At 46.4% G+C, this 17418-nt stretch overlaps 1 long non-coding RNA gene across 7 annotated transcripts in view; it reads left to right on the forward strand.

Annotated features, from left to right (window-relative positions):
- Positions 1–17418, forward strand: part of LOC125107410 (uncharacterized) — a 137987-nt gene that overhangs the window by 9804 nt on the left and 110765 nt on the right. Inside the window, exon 3 of one of the 7 annotated variants that reach the window (XR_007129539.1) lies at positions 201–2028. The exons of the other annotated variants lie outside the window; for them this stretch is intronic. This is a non-coding gene — a long non-coding RNA (uncharacterized LOC125107410). Of the gene's footprint in view, positions 1–200; positions 2029–17418 lie in introns of those variants that run through there. 7 annotated transcript variants of the gene reach the window in all.

The following is a 17418-nucleotide window of genomic DNA, read 5'->3' on the forward strand; positions in this document are numbered from 1 at the left end:
TTCAAAAGGAGTAAGAGTGAAGACTTTTGGATTTAAAAGATAGGTTGAAAGATATTTTGGAGGAGATTAAACCTGTCCCTATTCAGTAAAATTTCTTAGACATTTTCAAATCTCTATGACAACAGAAGTATTTTCCTTCCCCAATTGTTTTCTTTTTTTTTTAAGTGTATGTGTTTAGTTTTTTTTTTTTTTTTTTTAAGTAATCTTTACACCCAACATAGGATTCAAACTCACAACCCTGAGATCAAGAGTTGCATGCTCCTCCGACACAGCCAGCCAGGGGCCCCCATTCCTTCCCCAACTGTGATTTCAGATTGCATGGGAACATCCCAACTAGTGTTCCACAGAAGAGGATGTCTCTTAGTTTCACAGCTCTGTGGTGCAAAGGGTCATGTCCTGTTATAGGAACAGCATTTTCCTCTGGAAAATCACCTCCCGCTTCAGTTGGTCAAGATTCTCTGCACACTGGGCACTGGGTACCATTTTCTCCTTCAACCTTTCTTTTCTCTTGGCTTTGTGACTTTGGTTTCTTCTGATTCTCTTCTTATGTTTAATTTTCCATCTTGGTTTCCTTCATTTGGCTTGTTCTCCTTTGTGTCTCTGAAATTACTATTAACCCATTTAGTCATTTTCATGGGCTGAATTTTTTCCACTCCATGCCCCCTCTCCCTACTCATATGTTGCCTTTGTAGCCACCGCTGCCTCTGAAGGTGACTGTGTTTGGAGATGCGGTCTTTAAAGAAGGTAGTTAAGTTGAAATGTGGTCATTAGAGCGGGCCCTAATCCATATGACTAGTGTCTTTATAAGAAGAGGCAGGAGGAGCACAGACTCACACAGAGGGAAGGCCATGTGAAGACACAGAACATCTACAAGCAAGGAAAGAGGCTTCAGAAGAGATCAACCCTTGTACTGCCTTGATCTTGAACTTCCAGCCTCCAGAACTGTGTGAAAATACATTTCTGATCTTTAATCTGCTCAATCTGTGGTCCTTTGTGACGGCTGTCTTAGCAAACTAAACAGTGATTCATTTGATAAATATTTAGAAGGCCCTGACGAAAAGACCCGTGAGACACGGTTCAAGGACAAAATAAATGTGTTGTTTCCTGGGAGAAGACAGATGTGTAAGCACGGGGCATAAATCAGAGCTATGTGCCCTGGGAGCCCAGAGAAGAAAGTCTGCCCTATCCTCCCCACTGCTCAGGGCCGCCTTTTGGGGGCAAGACCCCTCTGTTGCTGTTACACCTCACATCCGTTGATCAGGAAATCAGTTTGGCTTAAATGGCTTGAAAACATCTCCTGAATGTGGCCACTTGTCCCCAGCTGTCTTTTGCCTGGACTAGTGCAAGCCTGACTGTCGCCCTGTGTCCACAATCCCCAGCCCGTCCTCAGCATGACAACCCGGAGATTCAAGTTCAAGTTCAGTCACGTCAGGCCTCTACTGAAAGCACTGTACTGGCTTCCGTTTTGGTGACACCAGAAGCTGTGAGTCTGCCCCCCACCATCCCCCACCCCCCGAATTCTGTGCTAATCCTTAACCCTCCAGCCCTACCCCGGGCTTATGGGCTTTTCCTTTAGCTGTTTCTTCTGCCTGGAATTCTCCCACTTTCCATGTGTATTTCACCAACTCCCTCATTTCCCTGAAATCTTTGCTCATGTGTCGCCTTCTCAGTATGGTCCATCTGGTCCCCTGATTTCATTTGACAACCTGACCCCTGGCCCACAGGCCCTGCTCCCCCTTGATAATCTCATTGTCCCCAAATTTGCTTTTCTTCTTCCTGGGGCATGGAAAAATCTAACATGCTTTATATTTTTGTGTATTTATTGTCTGTCTCCTTTCCCACCACCGCTTGAAAACAGAGACTCCATAGAAAAAAGCTGAGGGCCCCTTGTCTGTTTTGCTCCTGGAGGCACCACGGAGAGCTGGCATGTGCATGGGGCTGGATACACATGGTGACTCTTGTGACGAGAAGGGCTGGATCCCACCCGTTGAGGGGGCCCATGCCAGAGGGAATGGCACCCGCCCAAAGTCCCAGCAGCTGTGAGAAGTTAGTGGGGAGAAGTGAGTGAGGCGGGTGGGCAGGGCCAGGTGCCCTGGAGCTCAGGGCAAGACGGAGGATTTGGATTTTGTCTTGGAGGCCAAGAGTCTTTGGAGGATGATTTGCAGGCGAGCAACAGGGACAGAGTAGCAGGTTGGAGTGATTATCCTGCTGGCAGAAGGGACGAGACAAGGCAAGGAGCCGGGTATGAGGCTGATGCAGGAATCAGACAAACAAAACTGAGGATGTGGCATGGGGCCTATCTCCTTGGACGCGGGTCTCAACAACACAGGTGGGCAGGGCTCCTCCTGAGGTTTAACTCCTGTGGTTTCCCTTGACCCCACAGGATGAACTTCAGTCTCCTTAACGCAGCCTTCAGGATCTGGTCTCTTCCTAGGGCTCCTCTTCCTAGACTCTGGGATCCAGGAAACAAACAAATCAAATCCAGCCAACCAACAAAAAACCCTCAAGTGACGTTCTTGGAGAACTTATCAAGTCCAAGTGACATGCTGACATGTCTGTACTTGTCTCACTTAAATCTGCAAAGTGTGCTGCTGAGCCAAGGACTCCTACTATCATTGTTCCTGCAGGAGATCTGTAGGGCAGGGACAGTCTCCCTATTGGGGGGTTAAGGCATGTGCCCATGGTCGCAAAGCTGGTCAGCAGCAGAACTCGAATTCAAAGTCAGGTTTGTTTGATACCCAAGGCTTTGCGTAATTTTCAGAAAGCACAGGATTACTTCACATCTCTGATTCTTGTATTTACCCTTTTATTCTCATCATGCTCAATGATGACAGATTTATTTATGTATCTACCTTTCCCCTGGATTGTGGATCCCTTGAGACCAAGGATGTATCTTATTCATAGGGTGACCTCATCACCCAGTGTCCTCAGGACAGCAGGCTTACCCCTGTTGTCCCAGCACATGTGTGAAGCGCCCTCTTCCTCTCTTGCAAATATCCAGGTTGGGGTGTTGAATCATATGGCCGCCTGCTTCCTTGTCTTGGTTCTCTCAGAGCGAGCGTTGTTCCTGGTGTGTAGGAGATGCTTAGGATAGTCTCTGACTGAAGATGTTGAGCTCCTTTGTTCTGTGATGATGGGTGGGGACCGTATCGTCGTTTTAGTCATGGGTGTATGAACAGGGAAGGATGAGGGTATGCTGACTGCTGTGTCTGACAGAGCTCCCTCAAACCAGAACCTCCCCAGCCAGCCCCACAGCCATGTGGTGACCATGGAGGCCGGATGCTGGATCTCTCAAGAAAGAGCCTGTGTCCATTGCAAAGAGCTGTGGGAGCCTCCAGCATTTTCCTCTTTCAAGAGCCAGCCACGACTTCCCTGGGTACCTGCCAGGCACTGACGGAACATGTCAGGGACTCTGGAGCCTGGCCCTTGGTGCCCGACGAGGGACTCCAATGGTCATCTCTGGCTGCATTGTAGGCACCCTGGTTACAGGGGTCCAATCTATACCTGGGGGCTTCTGCTGCCTGGGTCTCATCACACCTCGTATCTTTCACAGTTGCTCCCTGAACAAGCCTCTTGTATGCCTCACAGCCTAGTGTTTGCTTTCTGAAGGACCCAACTGGACACAGCCAGTACTAGGTATGGACCTGAGGAGAGGGGTGGTGGGATGGTGCTCAAGACTGGGTCACTCACCCAACTGGCAACGAGGACTCCCTCCCAGTGATACCTGGAGCATGGATCACTAAAACTTTCATGATGGTCACTTGGGAGAAGAGTCCAGCAGGGGGGCAGCCTTGGCTGGAGAAAGGATGCAGGCATTGGAGGAGTCCCAGATGGAAAGTGCGCAAGGACCGTGGCTGGCTGGGCTAAGTCACAGTGAGGCCCTACAGTGAGCTAAGGAGAAGCTGCAGACAGTTACGGAGTAATTGAAAGCCAAGTGGGAAGGCCAGGGGGTCTCTTGGAGAGCCTTGTTCCTGGAGTCAGAGTAGAAAAAAGAGAAGACCAGACTCAGGACTTAGTGGACTTGCTTAGGTTCAAAGATGATTGAACCATTATGCCATGGTCAGGGCTCTGCCTGGGAACATGTGGGACCCTTACACTTGGGAGGGGACATCCGGGTGCATGCCTCCCAATATTTTGCCTCCCCAGGTCCCTCTGAACCCTTAGAGCCTGCAGAAATGGTCACCCCTTCCCATTACAAGCTAGGACATCCCCAGTGAAGGATGACACCGTAGAGTCCTCTACCCACAAGGCAAAAAGGGCCTCCTTAACGTCCTCCCCACCTGGTAAGTTAGAGAGAGAATATACCCCTTCCCCTCGACTGCAAAAATTAGCCATTGTCAGGAATTGGGATTGGATTTTGAGGACGCTTGATCAAGGGAGCTGGAACATAAGACTGGAAAGGAGAGAGTTTATGGATTTTGGAGCCCTTTCTCAGATATGGAAAAGCCCCCAGGGGATGGTGCAGACATGCCGTTTGTCTGGTTCCTAAAAGACTGGAGACAGGCCCATGCTGAGCAGAGTCAGAAAGTCTAAAATGTCATGGCAGAATGTGTAGAAAAGGGTTAAGAGGCTCGGGGAAGGATATGCTGGAGGGGAGAGATTACGTAAAGTAGAAAGTAACACGGGAGGTCTATGATGGGTGTGAAGGCCAGGCCGTCGCGAAATTTGGTGGCGGCTCCTTTCTGCCTGGTGGGATGGGCAGTCACTGAGCTGAGTCTGTGGATAGCAGTGATGACCGGGTGAAACAGATGGGAATCTAGTGAGGGTACTTCTTAGTATCTATAACTCAAAAGAAAGCAAGAATGGATACCGTGGAGGCTGAGGGCTGCTCTGTCAGACACCTGCCATTCCTTGTCTAGTTTTGGATCTCCAGGGAGACCTGGAATCCACCAATTAAAAAGGTAGCTGGGTTCCTACATTGATCTGTGTGAACAGCTGTCAACTTACTAGAGGGAAAAAAAAAAAACAAAACTGCTTAGACATTTTGAGATACTTAAATATCATTTAGACTATTTTGTCTTTATCATAAACAAGTATTTGGTTTTATTAAAAGGATTCCAATAAAATATTTTAAAGCAAAAAAAAAAAAAAAAAAAGGTAGCTGGGTTCCTACAAGGAAGGACCCAGCAACACCACAGAAGGTCTCTCATGGGATGATCCCAGGGTCCTTCCCCCAAGGCCATGTATGCAGATGATTCTGCTTTGGAGAAAACTTCCTAAATATTTTGAGGGTGATTAGACATGTGCTCCAAGCAGGTACTGGACCTTGGAGGCATTAAGTGTCGTCGTAACCCAGTTGTTAGAAAGATGGCAGAGGCAACCCAGGTAATAAATGGAGTTCTGACCAATGTCCAGCTTACAGTGGCTCATGGACCTCCTGCCCCGTGACATTTGTCCAGTCTCTGACTACATAATTGGTCTTGATATACTTGGCAGTTTGGATCATCTTGCCCCTGGGTCTTTGGCTAAACTTTGGTCACAGTGGGGAAGGTCAAGCTGAAGCTGCTGGAAGTGTTTCTTTTGGCCAAAATAGTAAAAATAAAACATTTGCCTTCTGAGGTTGTATTAACCATGTCTTTTACTTCCTGTATTCTGATGCTTTGACACCTTGGGGCCTAGAGGGACTGTCCCTCTCCTTCCAGGGCTAGCCAATTTCTAGAGAGAGTAAACACCTTGTCTACTAGAGTGCTTTTCAGGTGCAAAGCAGCCAATCCACAACCCACCCCCCAACCATCTCCTTTATCAGGTTGTCACATTCCAGGCCACCATCCACCTGTCACAATGACCCCAGAGCCAGGCATTGCACAACTAAGGGCAGCCCTTAGACCCCAGAGCCCACTGAAATTATTCAAGCTGCTTTCCCTGCCTCACCAATTCCTTCTCATGGAAACTAAAATAAAGGCTCTTGTCCACAATTTTCTGCTCTCCCTCTGCCTCCTGACTGACCCAGGGACTTCTCCATGTGGCCCCTGTGGTGACTTGTGTCCATTTCTCAGAGGAACTGAGTTAGAAACTATTTTTTCAGTGGCAGTTGTCTTTTGATCTGTTGGCCTTTCAGAACCTCACATTTCCTATTAACGCAGGAGTGGAAGGAGAGTGGGGATTAATGTCACCTATCAGAGTCTCTGTGACATTATGTCATGACGCAGGGGTGGTAGTTGTTATTATATCTCCACTTGCTTGACCACTGTGGGAACTGGCTAGATCCTGAAAAATGATTGTAAACGGCCAAGTATTCAACCAAGTGGTAGTGACCACAGCTGTGTGTCTGAGGGGACTTTTCTGCCACCACAGAATAATGGGGCCTTGAGGACCCCATGCACAACCATTGATTTGACAAATGCCTTCTTTTCTATCCCAGGCAAGAAGGAAGATCAGAAACAGGTCATAATCATATGGAACAGCTAACAACATACAGAGACTAATTTCCCCTCAGGTTGTGTTAACTGCCCCACGCACCTTGTCATAATATAGTCTGAGATCTGGGCCACGTAGTTATCCTTGAAAACAGCGTATTAACTCATGACGTCAAAACCAGCAAGCTGGTCTGGCAGAATAAACGAGAGATGGCCGGAGACATGCTCCAGAGGTTGAGAGATAAACCTTTGCAGATTGAAGGTCTTTTTTTTTTTTTTTTTTTTTGAGAGAGAGAGTGAGCATGAGGGGAGTGTGAGGAGTGGGCAGAGGGAGAGGAGGGAGACAATCTCCAGCAGGCTCCATGCCCAGTGCAGAGCTGGACATGGGGCTTGATCTCACAACCCTGAGATCATGACCTGAGCTGAAATCAAGAGGGGATACTTGACCGACTGAGCTACCCAGGCGCCCCTCCAACTGTCAATCTTTGCTCCAGTGCTCCTTATCAGGTTGGCCAGACCTTTGTCAGACCCACCATTATCCGAGGCTCTCCCTGCGCCATCTGGTTTCCTTCCGCCACCCCTTATACAGGTGTCGGATCTGAACCATGGTCTGAACCATCAGCCATCTTCATTCTCCCTTCTGTGTTTTTTTTACAAACATTACTCCCCCATCCTGTAAACTTGTTGCCCTTCTGACTCAGCCTCACTGTCTGCTTTCCCCGAGACCTATTGACACAATGCTCCAGTCAGCTGGTTATAGTGAGTTTAGTCGCAGATAAAAGCAGTAAGATGCCAAAAGTGGCTAGCAGAGGCACGCTAACACATGGAAATATTTATGCCCATTGAAAAAATTGATTCACAAAGTAGTACCAGATTTCCTTATTACAGTTTTTTTTTTTTCCTTTAAATTCAGGGGCTTTTACAGTTAAAATATTCTGGAAGTTGAACAGGAAAACTAAATTGAAGGTAAATCTATGTTAATTACAGATGCAAAATTTTTGTTTTAAATGTAAGCATCTACCCCACTTCTTTTACCCAGAGTTGGGTTAGTGTTCTGTGAATTGCGCACAGATTTTAACTCGCTTATTATGGAATTTGCTTTTTATATTTCTGAAACAGCCAAATTCAGGGGCAACAACCCAAACGGGTCTCACATTTTGATTCAACACCTTCTATGGTTGAAGGTGTGCCAGTTGCCCCAGATTAAAGATAATCGTGGACAAACTCCTTGCCTTCCATTTCAACCTCTCTCGCCTTTCCAATTTCCTGGTACTGTTGTGGTGCCATGATCTTCAACGCTCAGTAGGGTTCAGACAGTAGCATTAAAAGTGGCTGCCATTCTACTTGGAGATCCTTCTTTTTTAAAGATTTTATTTATTTGACAGAGAGAGATCACAAGTAGGCAGAGAGGCAGTTAGAGAGAGAGAGGGGGAAGCAGGCTCCTCGCTGAGCCGAGAGCCCAATGCGGGGCTCGATCCCAGGACCCTGAGATTCTGACCTGAGCTGAAGGCAGACACTTAACGACTGAGCCACCCAGGCACCCTTGCTTTGGGATCCTTGACAAGAGTCAATCTCTTGGGTTCCCTACAATGCGTGTGACAGGAGTGGAGGTGGGCAGCTCTGTTTTGTGTCTCTTTATTCAGATACTTTCCTGGATAACATCAGTTTTCCAAAATAACTTTTATACAGAAATTTTATCGTTTACTTCAAATCATTTCATTGTCTTCCCTTCATCCAATTTCTTTTTCCTTTATGGTGTCTTAGTCTGTTTGGGCTGCTCTAGCAAAATGACACAGACTGGGTAGCTTGTAAACAACAGAAATTGATTGCTCACCATTCTGAAGGCTGGAAGTCCAAGATCAGGGTGTCGGCAAGGTGGGGAGAGGGTCCCCTTCTGGGCCTTATTGTGTCCTTACATGGCAGATGGGCTAGGGAGCCCCCATGGAGTCCTGTATAAGACACTAATCACATTCACAAACCCTCCACCCTCATGATCTAATTACCCCCCAAAGGTCCCACCTCCTGGTAACATCGCAGTGGACACGGGTTTTCAACATATGAATTTGGGGGCCGGGCACAAACATTTGGATGATAGCACATGGACGAACTGTATTGCACCTTTACATATCAGTCTCCTCCCTGTTTCTGGATTCATGCATTTTTTCAGATCTTACATTCCAGCCAAGCCAACTTTCTCAACATCCCCTACCTTTTCTTCCAACGCTGACTCATTCCAGACTGTTTCCGGAGCTCCTTGGTTATCAATATGTCTTCCAGGGTTTGGATCCCTTCTTAGGACCCATTTTCTCATAAACGTCTGTTCTAACTGCCTCCAAATGATTTCTTCTTCATCATTATCTTAATGCTTCCTTAGTCTTCAGCTTGTTTGTACAAGTGCAATGACATGTGTACTTGGCCCGAGCATAATGCCTGCACTTGAGAGAAGCAACTGGCAAAGTCACCCATTTCTTGTTTTATATAACTACAGCCAAATTGCTCTGGCTTCCTTATCATCACAGGCGTGTGTATGAATACATGAGAAATTGCTTGAAAAGCACCATCTTTTGGAGCATCTAGAGGGGCTCAGTCGGTTAAGCACCCGATTCCTGATTTTGGCTCAGGTCACGATCTTGGGGTCACAAGATTAAGCCCTGCATTGGGCTCTGCGCTCAGTGGGGAGCCAGCTTGAGAGTCTCTCTCTCCCCCTTCCCCTCCCCCCAATAAATAAACAAAATCTAAAAAAAAAAAAGAAAAGAAAAGTACCCCCTTTTATTTGCAGATCGAGGGAAGAATTTGTCTTGTTTATGAGGATTTTCCAGTTGTTTGCGGTCAGAATTAAGGGCTCTATTTAAGTTAACCGGTAACTATACTATAAGTAACCGGAGCACAACTACTCCTATTCTAGGGTGTTAGCTGCTGTGTCCTCTGTAATTAGAGCACACCTGTGAACACCAGCACATGGAAGTTTCTGAGACTTTCGCCTATACCGATGTGTTTGTACGTCCTGGTTTACTCATAGCCCCCTAAGCCAGACCTCTGGTGTCCTTTGTTGCCTTTTTTTCCTAGTTCTTTCTAGTAGGCTGAATATTTGTGTCTGCCCAAAGTTGATGTTGAATTCTGATCCCCAGGGTGATGGTAGAGTGGGGCGGGGCCTTGAGGGAGGGATCAGGGCATGAGGGTGGCGCCTTCATGAAAAGGGATTAGCGCCCTTAGGGAAGAGAACCCAGAGAAGACTTTCATCCTTTCCGCCATATGGTGACAGGGCGAGAGGAGGGTCAGCTGTGGACCAGGAAGTAAGTCCTCCCCAGACACCAAATCCTCCCTCCAGCACCTTGATCTTGGACTTCTCAGGCTCCAGAACTCTAAGAAATAAATTTAGGTTGTTTATAAGCTGCCCCGTCTATGGTATTTTTGCTACAACAGCTTGAGTGGACTAAGACACTGTCACAATTCAGTAGATGTTTATTTCTAAATCTTAGCTCTTGACTTCAGTGCCATGTGGCACCGTCATTCTGCATACCAGATATGTCCACAAGTCAGCTTCAAGTTAAACAACAGTGGGAAAAATCTAGATTCCCGTGTTAACTCACAGCCCTAGCATCTGCACCTCAGGAACAGAAGACAAAAGTTGTAAGCACCCTGTCAAAGGCAACCAGATGAAATGCTCAGGAACTCATTAAGACAGTTAGGTGATGATGATGGTCCTAAAGCGGGCTTCTGTGTAACTGGAATGCACGTTTCCTTTCCTGGTTTGTTCCTCTTTCAGTAACGAAGTCACAGAGTGCCTTTTAGCCTAAGTGCTAAACTGTCCTCTTCGCCTTTTTGTCTATCGTAGTAATTGCTGCATTGGGCAAGGATTAAATTGGATTTGTGTGTTGTGACCTACTTCAGAGCAAGGGAGGAAATGTTTCTGTCTTCCTGAGAGTCACCACTCGGTGAAACACTTAAAACTCTAGTAGACGAAATGCTGGAGAACATTCCATGGAGGACTCTTTTAATTGGTGATCTGCCTCCCTCCCATTTAAAATTACAAAGTGGATATGTGTTCTGCAGCCTTTAGGCTCCAGGCCTCTTTTAAATCTCAATCCCCAAATCCCAATGAGACTAAATGGCCTTTTGTTCTTACAAGTATGTAAAAGTTGTTCCCAAGCTTTTAGTTTTCGCAGACCAATACATTTAAATAATTGTTTTGAACATATGCTTGGGTTTTTCATTTTTCTTTTCCTTTCTTTTTTTTTACAGCCAGGTAAGAACAGATACTTTTTGTGGCAAATATTATTACTTCCTTCCTTGTTGACAAAATTCTAATTTTGTTTGCGGGTCTGTCCCTCTCCCATGTGAGTTAAAGTTAAATGTGGGTTAAAGTTAAATCTTGATTAGTCCGAGGCTCTAAATAAACATCCTTGACAGTGATTGGATAGGCACGTGATCCTATTCTGGACAATGATCTATGTGGGGGAAGTCAGCAAGGGGATATGCTGGTCATTTTCCATTTGCTTCTGTCCTTCCAGAATAATTTTTCTGTCTTTGTCTGCCTTTCCAAATGCCCCAGGAGGCGGCAGTTAAAGATTTCATGAAGGCTACCCTGTCTGCTGTTTTGCATTGAGTTTGGCTAATGAAGGCATTGCCAGGAGCTAAGAGTTTTTATGACTCTATACTCCCCTCTTCCTGGCTTCAATCTTGCCAGCAACTTCATCCCTCTGAGGCATAGGCTCTGGCAGGCCACTTCTCTACCTCCCTAAGCCCTATAATGAGACAGCTATCATTATAGGGGTAGGAACTTCAGTTCTTCTTGTCCCTTCAGGACCTGGAGTAGTCATAGCTCCCTGATATTACTAATCCTTGGCACTTCACCATCCCTTGTTGGTCTGTCCCCTGAACTCTTCCCATGGCCTATACATTGTCTCTCCATCAAATGCACTTCCGTTAAATTCTGGGAGTGCAGCAGCTCTTCTCGGCCCAAACCTTGACTCATAGAGGGCCCTTTGGGTAATGGTTGTCAAAAAGAGACACAGAGGAAGACTCAGTTCTTTTTGTACTGGGTGTCGTTGTGCCTGCAGGTGACCTCAGGACCTTTGTGGCTGCCATCTTGAAAAATGGGGGAGTTAGGTTGAGGGAAACCAACAGACTAGTGAAGCAGGTAGATGGAAGGAGCTGTGTCCTTGAGGCTGCCATGCCTTTGAATGAAGCAGTTTTGGAGATACCCTGCAATGAGACAGCATGCTGTACGAGCTAACACATTCCCTTCTTATTTATGCCACTTTGAGTGGTGGTCCTGTGTTCTGAGCAGCTGATAGTTTTCCCAAGATGGGTGAAACACTTGAATAGGATGCAATAACAGGATGATGGGGCAAGTGTGGGGGGGACACAGAATAACAGAGTGACTGGGCGGGGGGGAATCCACTCAAGTAGAGTGAACAGAGATACATTCAAAATGACTTGGACGATGGAAAGAGATGAGCAGATGGGAAAATGATCAGCTCTATTTCATAAAGAAGAGGGAGCATTTCAACTCTAAAAATATAAAAAGAACAGAAACAGAGAAAGTGGCAGGTGAGAAACTTAAATAGAGTATTTGAGACCCTGGTCTGATTTTTCTGTGTTTGGTAGGTACTGGTATATATGGTATCTTTATCCATGATTTATTGACAAGATACTCTTCTGATAAATGACAAAACACTCACTGTAGTCTTCTAGGAGGGATTCACCCATTTTAGACATGGGTCAATGACACTTGGCCATGGCTTCCTGTCTCTACAGGGCTGTCCACAGGAAATCATGTCCAGCCTCCCTGATCTGGCCCTCTGGGTAGTAGCCCCACTCTGGTCCGGCCTCACCTTGCTCTTGGCTACTCTGTTGTGGTCCTACCCACAGGCCTGGGCTTCTCTCCTGTCTTGGCCCACCAGATTGGCTTGTTCTGTGATATATGACATGTGATCTGGGGCTGTGCCTTAACCCTCTTTTTCTTTACCCTTCCACCTGGCTTCTCCCCCCTGGGATTCCGTAGAGACTCCTCCCACCATCCTTGAACCATCATTGATTTTTGTTTTGGTAAGCATTACTCCTCAGAAAAATATTGCAATTTTCAAAAACCAGTATTTTTAAGTTTATTTTAAGCCAATTTTTAAAGTAATCTCTATACCCAGCCTGGTGCTTGAATTCATGACCTGAAGGTCAAGAGACTCACGCTCTACCCACTGAGCCAGATCAATACTGCTATTTTAAGATGATTTTAATTTAAAAAATTAAAGTGAAAGTATTTTTCCTAAGTATTTTTGATACATGAAAGTATTTTTCCTAAGTTACACATGCCATCTGAGCCGACATAATGGAATAAATTCCCTTTATTCTAGGCCTCCATCTTTCTGACCCCCTTGTCATGTCTCTGACTCTCAGCCTTCTCAATTCTGATTCCCTTTGATCCTTCCCTATCCAACCTCAGAAGGGAAGTGGGAAGGAGAAACAAGAACATGGGAAGAGAAAAAGTGACCAAAGTGATCATTTTCCAATGAAAGTCTCAAAGGCTCAGGAGAGAATATCTGTGAGGCTTTGCTGTTTTTGTGACCCCACTAACCTCACATTAGACTGGATGAAGGAGCATAAGGTGTGGTATTCCTTCTTGGGTGTGCTGTTTGCATGAGCAATATGGGATTTGGAGGCCATAGGATGAAAATTATTCCATGAAAATCATAGAATAACCCCCTGATTCACCTAATTTGGTGGGTAAGTCAAAGAAAATGATCCATTCATCCCCGTAAAGAAATTCTTTGCATTGGAAGATAGTGCATAGGTTGGCACTGAATGAAAGCTCTCTGAAGTGGTGGGTGTAGCAGGCCAGGAGCCACTGAAGTCTGGGGGCCTTCCCAGCTGGGCAGTTGGGGAGCTCTTGGTCAAGAACACATGTGTTGAGAATCCATAGGGTCAGATACTTCCGCTGTAGGGAGGATACTAAAGGGTATGGCTTCCAATCGAGAAACCTGCTCCTGGCCATGTATAATGCAAAAGAAGGGACAGCACTGAGGGTCCCCAGTCGCAAAGATCTTGGCCATTGTCTTGGGTCCCTCTCTTTTACCTGGCTTTGGGAACTTCAAGAATTTGCTTAGCTTCTCTAGACTGCCAATGTCATTATCCACGATGCTGACATAATCCTGTTCTGCCCACCTCTTTGGGTGGCTGGGATCAAGTGATACAAAATAATTTCATGTTCTGAAGTGGAACATTCTACATATGCACACGCTACCACTGAGGTTTTTCTGTGATATGTGACCCATTTACAAGGTTCTGGGGGATTGTGACCTCTACTGGTCAGCACCTCCTACAGGGACGAGCTGGAACAATGCAGTCCTACCCTTGGGGAGCTTCCTTTGGCTGGAAGGAATCACTTAACCAGGGCTATGCGCCCAGCACTAGGGAGGGGAAAACTAGAGAGAGCTCAACCAGACCATTTATAGAGAGTTGCCTACTTCTATGGTCAGACTTAAGAAAGGACAGGGAGTTTAATATATTTGATAATATAGCCACCTGGCTTTTTAAAATCAAGTAAGAATTGTTTAAGAACATCGTAAGTGATTTGTTTTTGATTCAGATTTTGTTGGCGCCCCCTTTTGAAATGGTATTTCTTAACCATCTCTCCCCACTATCCCCCACACCCTGAACCCTGCTTCTCTCCATCAGTACCACCACTCGATTCTGGGCCCACATACCTCCCATGTTGGTCATGTTGGCCTCTCACCTTGTGTCTTCCCTCTAGCAAGCTATGGCCACACATGCCCACCCAGAATATTCTTTAGGACTCCAGTCTGATTATGTCCCTTCCCTGCTTAACACCCTCCAGAATCTTCCCCATCGCCTTCAGGATAAAACCAAAATTCCTTACTATGGCATACAAAGCTCTTACTTCTCCAGCCACACACCTCACCCCTATTCCAGTGTACATGCAGGCCATCCTGAATGCTCTTAGCCCTTTTGTGCCCTGCCTTGTCTTGGACAGTCATATGTGCGTCTTTCTCTGCTTTCCTCTACTTAGCCAAACTCCACTCCTCCTTTCCTAAGGAGTCCAGCTTTCCTGCATCCCCTAGTGCTGGATGAAGGCTGCTCTCTTGTGCTTCCTGAGCATGCTTGCCTGTCTTCCCCTCACCCTCAGAAGATGGCCTCGCCTCATGCTTCCTTGAGAAGTGGGGCTCTCAGCTTCCTACCAGATCCACAGTCCAGCCACCTCGTCTCTTCCTTCTTTCACCCAGTTAGAATTGTCAGAGTGTCCCTCCCTGTCCCTTCACCTTCTCAGGGGCTTCTGCATTTATTCTTCCCTCCATCTCCAACCTTGTCATTCCTTCTCTTTCTACTGGATAATTCCCATCAGAATGTAAACATTCTTAATGTTCTCCTTGGTTCTTTAGGGGATCTCCAGCTGCCATTCTATTTTTCTGCCCTTTCTGCCTAAAATTCTCACGGGTCAGGCTCCCCAACACCCCTTGCCCTCCCCAGCCCCATGCAAGGTAAGCAGTGACCTCCATGTTGCACACTCTGGGCTCAGTTTTCTGCCTCATCAGGCTGCACCCCCTGTGATCACCACCTTGTCTGGACTTCCTTCTGGCTCCCCTCTCACCGCAGCCCACCTAAACCCTGTGCCCACATCGTTCTTCTCTTGCCATGCTCTCAGTGGGTGGTCTCAACTTGACCCATACCTTTAAATCACGTTTATTTGCTGGTGATTCCTAAATTTAAAGCCTCAACTCAAGATTGTTTGTTTGAACTCCAGACGGATGCATCCAGCTGCTTCCTCCACGTTCCCATTCGACAAGCATCTCAAATTTAATACATCCCCAAACGAACTCCTGATTCTCGCCACTTAAGCTGATGGCTGCCTTGTCTTCTCCATCTCAGTCAGTCACGCCTCTGCCCATCCAGTTGCTCCATCCAGAAACCTGGACCACCTGCTAGACTCTAGCAGACTCACCTACCTCACCAGACTCACCTACCTTCGGTGACTCTGCTAGACTCTGGACCACCTGCTAGACTCTAGCAGACTCACCTACCTCACTGGACTCACCTACCTTCAGAGTCCATTTGTCAGAAATTCCTGCCTTATCCAGCTCCAAAGGATATCTGAGTCTGTTCGCTTAGCTCTCACTCCAGCCCGAGCCGCCCTCAGCTTCACAGGTGTGGCCGCCACTTCCATCTGGGGGAGACATCTCCAATCTACTGCTGCACCGCGTCTGGGGAAAGTGGGATGCTTGCATAAAACCTTCTGTTGCTCCCACTGGACCGCTCACACTGGGTCTGGCCCTTGCCTTTCTTCCATCCCTCCTTTTATTCCCTTGCCTCTGCCCTTCTTCAGCCCATGCAACCTGTGGCCGGCTCCCCTCACGTCCGCTTGGCTCACAGATGTGTACTTAGTTGCCAGTAACTGGCCCAGGCACAGAGATTGTACAGATAAATACTTGCTTTGATTGTTGAATTTATTGCTATGCTCCAGATCCTAAAGCAATGAAGATGAGTGAAGGAAAGTCCTTGCTAAACAGGAGCTCTCAGTATAATGGGTGACACCAAGGTATATGCAGAGAATACTGGCCATTCAACATGACAGGTGTGATCTAGGAAGAAGCCAACTCGGGGGCCACAAAAGGCTTAGGAAAGATGTCTCAGGGAAGGGATCATTTGAAGACAGTTGATGAACCTCTACAGAAATCTAGAACAGCATGTGAAAACAATAACTGTAGACAGTCAAGTAATGGAAAAATATGCCAAAATAGTAATATTGGTGGCCTTTGGCTTTTAGCTTGGTGAAAATTGCTTCTTTCTATTTTGATATCTCCAAATATTCCGTCATGAATTTGTTATTTTTTTATAATAAAAAAAAGTTAAAAAATAACTTGGTGGGGAAATAGCTTTTACACACACACGTACACACGGACATGCACGTACACACATGAACGCGCACATATTTTTATTGTAACACCGGACAGATGGAGGCATCTCACTGTGAGTTTTCTTGTCTGTTTTTGGAAGTCAGCAACAGGTCCTGGAAATAAAAATTTTTCTTGAAATAAACTTTCCCCAAACAAGAAAAAAAAAGAGAGGAGAAAAATAAGGAAACTGACGAAAAATCCTTTTACTGAGTTTACCAGTTGAGTGGGTAGCAAGCAAGGGATAGGAGGAGAAAAGAAAATAGGATTTTCTTGTGATGTTCCACTTGTAAAAGTCAGTGGATATTTTTACAGGTACTAGCTAGTCCTTCCTGAAAATCCTCTAATGGGGACAGGCTGTGAAGTGGCAATAGGAAAGATAAATGCTTTTCTGGAGAGTACTTTTAGTGCAGTAGTGCAGTGTGGAAAATGTGAAGAGAAAAAAAATTAAAGATGGAATGGAAAATCCATCCGCAGGCCAACCCTATGTCCTAATTAGCCCCTGTACCAAGCAGAAGTTTCTCCCTGGGCCAATGCCCCTGACCCCGACCGCCCCCCACCCCATGGGGGGCAGCCTGGGAGGGGGGCATTCATCTACATTATAAGTCCTGCCAGTGCCTATCATTTGGGGTGAACAGAAGAATTGGAAACTGTAAGAAACCAAGACCACCTAGCTGAGCCCTTTTCTTGTTATTCAACAATGCAAGTATAGTTTTCCCATAACGGGCTCTTAGATGTTTCCAGAGGGAGCATTTGGAAGGTAGGAACTGCTGGTTGGGGAGGGAGGGGCTACGCTCAATCTCTGGTCCCTCCCCCACTCCACTTCTTTTTTCACCCTAGTCCGTTTTCTTGTGATAACTACAAAGGGCACACAGACTTACTAAGACTTATGTCGTCTTCTGTTTTTTCCTCCATGCTGAGAAGATCCCCATTTAGGGCTCTTCTGAAGTTCAGCATTTTCCATGTTCCTCATGGCAAGCTTTAGTATTTCCAGTTGCCCTGACTTGTAGTTGCCAATAACCACCCAGCCCTGGGAAGCTAAAGGGGAACGGGCGGTGCTCTATGTAATTAGCTATGCTCTGTGTATACCCCTGTACTCGGGGGATTTGGAGCTTTCTCCCAGACCTCCTTGCTCACCTAGCTTCCTTCTCTCTTTC

The sequence above is a fragment of the Lutra lutra genome, chromosome 8, assembly GCF_902655055.1.
Source record: "Lutra lutra chromosome 8, mLutLut1.2, whole genome shotgun sequence".
Lineage (NCBI taxonomy): Eukaryota > Metazoa > Chordata > Mammalia > Carnivora > Mustelidae > Lutra > Lutra lutra.